Raw genomic sequence first — 6461 nt, 5'->3', positions numbered from 1 at the left:
CGGCACTCCTTGTCCTTCGCCTTCCAGTCTGCCCCCTCCTCCCAGCCCTCTCACACTCCCCTCCCCCACCCCTCACCACCTCGCCCCTTCCTCTGCTCCACCACTCTTCTTCCTTCCTTTTCTCCCCCCACCCCATCTTCCCTCCTCCTCTTCCTCCTCCTCTTTCTTCCTTTTCTCCTTCGAACTAATTGCTTAGGGGGTGAAGGCCAGGTCGACTTGTGAAAACCCTGATCCATCGCCATGGTGATGCTAATTCAAGCTGAGTTCAAAGGAAATTGTTCTAGTTAAAACTAACAAGCTGGAGCGGCCCCCCGGGAAGGGCCATTGCCAGGAGGAGCGAGCCCCGTGCCCAGAAACACAGCAAAAACAAACTCGGGGATCCGCTCAGGCTCCTGCACCCTCCTGGCAGCCTTCGGAGGGCCCAAGGGCAGCAGCACCGGGAGCTCCCTGCAGGGTGCCTGTCGGGCAGGCCAGCAAAGTCCTCACACAATCTCCTCGCTCTGTGATTCCGGGGATTAACCAACCTCTCTACTGTTGCGGTGCCTGCTCCGTGCTGGGAAGTGTCCTAGGACTTCCCCATGTGCACTCAACCCGCTGAGCTATTATGGGCCCCTTGTGCACCTGCCAGGGCTGAGAGAGCTCCCAAGGGGAGAACTTTCTTAGACGTTAATTTGGGCTCTGCTGGGTCCTGCCACAGTTTAAGGAATGAGAGTGAGGCTCAGGTGGGGAGGAGATACTTTCCACGTGAAAGGGAGAGGGTTCCAAGACTCCCTCCCCATTCCGAGGAATAAACAGCCTTCTGTGCTTTGGCCAGACTCGTCCTGCCTGGGCCTCCGAGGCACCATGCCGATACTCCCAGCCTGGGCGGCCACACAGGGTCTTTTACTCCCTGATGGATGGATGGATGGATGATGGCTTCTTGATCCACAGCACAGGACCTGGTCGAGAGGGGACCTATCTCCCTGTTAGTTCCAAGTCCAGAATGGGGACTGTAGAACCTTGGGCGATGGAAGATTTGTGGTTCCCCGGGGCTGAGAGAACCCAAGGGGCTCTGGTCCAGGAGCAGTAAGAGGGAGAATGTCTTGGAAGACTGCCTGGTTCCAGTCCATGGGCAGAAGCCATTAAGATCAGGGAACCTTGATCTTCAGCCTCTTCTGCTTTTCTACCTGTGAACTGCTGTGAGCCTTCACGCCCTTGTTCCATCCCTGGGGTTTTATTGTTGTTGCTTTCATTTTTTTTTTTTTTTTGACAGGCAGAGTGGACAGTGAGAGAGAGACAGAGAGAAAGGTCTTCCTTTTGCCGTTGGTTCACCCTCCAATGGCCGCCGCGGCTGGCGCGCTGTGGCCGGCGCACCGCGCTGATCCGATGGCAGGAGCCAGGTGCTTCTCCTGGTCTCCCATGGGGTGCAGGGCCCAAGCACTTGGGCCATCCTCCACTGCACTCCCTGGCCACAGCAGAGAGCTGGCCTGGAAGAGGGGCAACCGGGACAGGATCGGCGCCCCAACCGGGACTAGAACCCGGTGTGCCAGCGCCGCAAGGCGGAGGATTAGCCTAGTGAGCCGCGGCACCGGCTAGCTTTTATTTTTATTTGTATTGTTTACTTGAGAGGCAAAGAGGGAGGGAGGGGGAGAGAGAGAGAGAGCATGCGTGCAAGGGAGCGCTCATCTGCTGGTTCAGTCCCCAAATGCCCGTGATGGACCCCAGCTGGGGTGGGATGGCCAGGAGGAGCTGGGAACCCCATCCAGGTGGCAGGAACGCAACCTTGGAGCCATCACAGCTGCCTCCTAGGGTCTGCGTTAGCAGGATGCTGGAGCCAGGACCTGGAGCAGGCATCAACCCCAGGCACCGCGATATAGGTCGCCGGCATCTTAACTGCCAGGCCAGAGGCCCGCCCCTCGCTTCCAGTCCTGAAGTACCGAGTGGTCCTTCGAGGCACTAAAGAGGAACTAGCATAGCAGCGGAGGAAATTCCTTGAAGGCCAAGACAGTGCGGCTCCGCTCAGTCCCGGGAACACGCAGGCTCCGCACATTTGCATGAGTGAGTAAGAAGGCAGGGCTGCCCTCACGGAGGGAGCCCAACGTGCTCTCAGGGTGCTGCTCCCAGACCTTGGGAAGTCCGCCCACCCTTTGCCCCGGGATTCTTCAAGTGCAGCAGAGGGTGCTTGGTGCTAAGCCAGCGTGGCAAGAGTCGAGTCCGGAAGCTGGGGACGCACGCCAGCATCCTCGCCAGCATCTCCCTCCCTCCTGGGTTGGGGGCCTGTGGTGGGGAGTGGAGGCCTGTGCCTGGTCTGGGTCCTATACACACTCTCTGGGACCCCCTGTTCCGTGCCCCCCAGCTGTCCAGAAGAGAGAGTTGAGATTCTGGATTATGTAGGTAAAACCCAGCCGGGAGGAAGGAAGTGACTCAGCCCCCCAGGCCAGGGGAGGCCCAGGGCCAGCCTCCCACTCCCAGGACAGCTTGCACTGGGCTTTGTACTCAGCCCAGGGCCTTTCATCCCAGCATCTCAAAGCCCCTTTCAAGCTGGAAGCAGCCCTGGGAGTTGGGTCATTATCGCAATTACCAGGAGAAAGCTGGGGCCAGAGCCAGGTGCAGGCAACTTTTCCCTGGAGCAGGCTCCGCGTCCAGCACCAGGAGCCCCAGCATCTCCCAAGCCCAGGCGTCTGCCCCCAGCTCACAGGTGGCTGCAGAGCCAGCAGGAGCCCACCACGCCATGCAGGGGACATCAAGGTCCTGCCCAAGGCCCCAGGGGGTGTATTTGCAGGGCTAGCATTTCCCAGAAGGTACTGGGGGGGGTCCCCTCACTGTGGAGGCTGCTGGGGAGCCTGCAGAGTGTGCATTGCCAAGGCGAGTGGACTCGCAGAGTGAGTAAACAGATTCTAGTCTGGGACTAGGCTCAGCCAGCTTGGGGAACAGCTTCACTGGGATTGGGGCCCAGGCTTTGAGGACCCCGAGCTGCAGAGCTGTTTTGGCAGCTGGCTAATCAGCTGTCTGCTGTCAGGATGTTTATCATAGTCGTCAGCCAATGGGAGAAGGGGGTTTGTGTCTCCAGCCCGAGGCGCAGGGATCAATCACAGTTCTAAAGCCTGGCTCCAGGCCTGGCTGGGCCACCTTAAGCATTGGTTTTAACCTCTCTGAAGGGCAGTTGCCTTCAAGGCTCCTTGGCTCAGCATCTAATCGTAGAAGATTCCGTCTCTGCTCATCCCACAGGGAAGCCGGAGGAACCGTCTCGGCTTCCCTTGGGGATAGAGCTCCAGGCTGCTTGGGTCACACAGCCAGGAGCAGAGCCTCGGCCGGCCGGGAGTCCTTTCCTGACCTGCTCGGATGGGAGCAGGCAGCATCCTCTCTTGCTGAGTCAGAGTGGAGAGGGAGACGGAGCCCGTGGCTCTGGGCAGGCGGGAGGGAGAGAGGGGGCGGAGGCTGAGGGTGGGGTGTCGTGGGGAAGTCGGGGGCAGAGGAACACCCTGGAGGTTGCACAAGGAAGGGTGGGGCTGGAGGAGGGCCCTCTTGAGGCACCTGTAGAGGCGAGGGGCTGGAGACTTCCGCCCCTGAGGTGACAGCATGCTGTGGGGATCAAAGCTGCCCAGGCACCATTCCCCGGGAGCAGGGGAGCGGCGCTGGGCTTCTCACGCAGGCCTGGCTTCACATAGCTGCCTGGTTTCCCTCCCACCCGGCCCACCACCCCCGCGCGTGTCTGAAGAGGCCCGTTCCACCCCACTGTGCCGTCCACGCCTCCAGCTTGGGGTTCTGACTCAACCCACCGGATTGATGTCTGGGGCGCCTGTGGCTGCAGGCTGCCCATCTCATCAATGCCAAGCTTCTCTCGCCGGCCCCCTGTGGCTTCCCCACCTCCCTCACCCCCACCTCCACCTCCATCTCCCTCTGTCCAGAGTGTGGCTCTGGACTCTGCCACGCTTATCTCCATATGGACTCTTGCTTTGCCCTTGGCCTTGGCACAGGTCAGCAAAGTGCCCACAGTGGGCCTGGCCTTTCCCCATCCTGGGCTTTTGCAAATCTCAGAGCCAGGTTGACCCCTGCAGGCCCCTCAGTGAGCCCTGCTAAGCGTGAGCTTCCTGCTCTTGGTGCTGTTTCTGCGGCTGCTGTCACCAGGCCAGGTTCCAGCCAGAAGGCCCAGGTCTGTCCCAGGCTTGCCCATCCATGCGTGGCTGGCTTCAGCTCTGGCCTGGGAGCTGGGGTGGGAGACCAGGCCGCGTGGCTGAATCTAGACAGCCTGGAGGACACAGCAGCGTGGCGATGGCTGGAGAGGATTCTCGAGAGGGAGGGGCAGCTGGGCCTGGTATCAAAATCGTAAGGAGAAAAGAATGTGAACTCTCTCTGGGGTTTGTGAGTTCTGAGAATGGTTTCTTCAAGATGACCCCTGAGCTCATGGTCTGAGGCTCTCCCACATGCTGCCCTTAGGGCCTCGACTCCCCCCCTCCCCCCAAATTCCCAGATCCCCTCTCTCCTCCAGGCTTGGGCTCAACATCTTCCTTGAGCAGTCTGAGGTCTCTGAGTGGGCGTGGATTCCCTCACTTTGTAGATGAAAAAGTAGAGATGTAAAGAGATGCACAGGGTCCCCCTCCCCCGCCCCCACTCCACTGCCTGTGCTGTTTCCACTCCAACCTCCTACCCTGTGCCTGATGTGCCTGTGTGCCTGGCATGCCTGTGTTCATGGTGTACCTGTGTGCTTGGTGTACCTGTGTGCTTGGTGTACCTGTGTGCCTGTGTGCCTGGTATGCCTGTGTTCATGGTGTACCTGTGTGCATGGTGTACTGTGTGCCTGGTATACCTGTGTGCTTGGTGTACCTGTGTGCCTGTGTGCCTGGTATGCCTGTGTTCATGGTGTACCTGTGTGCATGGTGTGCCTGTGTGCTTGGTGTACCTGTGTGCCTGTGTGCACGGTGTGTGGCTTATTGCCCCTTTCTCCCTTCCTCCCTCCCCTCCTCCCTCCCTCCCTCCCTCCCTCCTTCCGTCCTTCCTCCCTCCCTTGTCACCCGGCCCAGAAGGCACAGTGCACATCGCCCTTTCTTTCCAGGTCTTAGTGGGTCGGCAGTGCTGGCAGCTTCAGGACCTGAGTTTCTAGCTCCATCTGGGGAAGAGGAAAGTGGTTTTCCAATTCTCACTTGGCACCGTAGTGGGCTTGGCACCAAAGCGACTTCCAGGTAAAAGTGTGAAACTGTGGCAAAAGGTAGTGTGGAAAGTAGGGGCTGGCCTACATGGCCTGGGGTACTTTGCAGCCTTGTGTCTTTAGCCACATGGTGTGGACAGCGATGCTGCAGACCTCCCGGGAGCTGGAAGGGAAGGCAAAATGTGCATGGACATGCATGCGGCCCGGGAAAGGTCAACCCATCCCTCAGTGTCGACTGGGGGATAGCTCTGTTAGGATGCATTCCCCCTGGCACTCGGGTGGCACACTGTGAGGACAGCATGCTCTCCCTGCCTCTGTCCCAGACCAGGAACTCCCCAGCCTCTCTCGGGGCAGTTCTTACCACAGCAGAATGAACTACCTGGTGGCCACCCTCCCTTCACCAGGGGGCTGTTAGGACCAGTCCAAGTGGAATTAGTCACTCCTGATGCTGAGAACACTCAGCAGTGACCCTGGAGACGCCTCCAACGTAAGCCAAGCTCAGGAGGGGTGATGCTCCTGGGGTGAGTGGATGCTGGGGTGACTGTTTTATAAGGGGCAGGGTCAAGACTAGCTAAGGGGAGACACAGGCATTCCTCGTTCACGACCAGACTGTTGGCGCTGAGAAAAACCTAAGCGTTCCTCATGGACGGGGAGACGCTTGATTCTAGGCTCACGAGGACAGTGTTGTCACCATGCAGCAGGACACTGCAGGCATCAGAGGTTGCTCTCCTGAGCCAGCAGCTGGGCCACGGCGGGTCCCCAGGACCACCTGGCCAAACTGTGCGCTATAAATAAGGGACTTTCTGTGGAAGGGTCGGGAGGGACACTGGCCCAGGAAATTGGAAAGAAGAGACTTAGGAAAGGGACGGGGCGGTTGGGGAGAAACAAAGATGTCTGGAGGCGAATGGGTCGGAATGGTGTCTCAAGGTCAGTGTCAGGTGGCCTCTCTTTGCTGGCACAGGGAAGTTCACAAGCCAGCTGCCCGCAGTGCTGTGTGCCAGTTCTTGGTCCTCGAGGGGATGAGCCAGTGAGCCTGCACATCCATACTCTGTCTCTATCTTTGACTGGGGACACACTCTAAGAATTGGTACTCAGAAAAGGACGGCATTCTGCCCCATTTTCTTGCTGGGAGTTTCACTGAGATGAGATGGAGGTGCCCTGGATCCCAGTGGGTGGCCACATGGCGTCACCATGGTCACGGCAGCAGGGTCGGGACCCAGGGCTCCGCAGTGGTGGGCATGATTGCCCCACCCGAGTGTGCGAGACTGAATTCCCTGAGGGCTGTTCCCAGGTTGGCAAGGAATACCTTTGGGTAGCCTGAGTGGTGACTGATACT

Source organism: Lepus europaeus, chromosome 7 (genome assembly GCF_033115175.1).
Source record: "Lepus europaeus isolate LE1 chromosome 7, mLepTim1.pri, whole genome shotgun sequence".
Classification (NCBI taxonomy): domain Eukaryota; kingdom Metazoa; phylum Chordata; class Mammalia; order Lagomorpha; family Leporidae; genus Lepus; species Lepus europaeus.
This window is presented reverse-complemented; position numbering follows the sequence as displayed.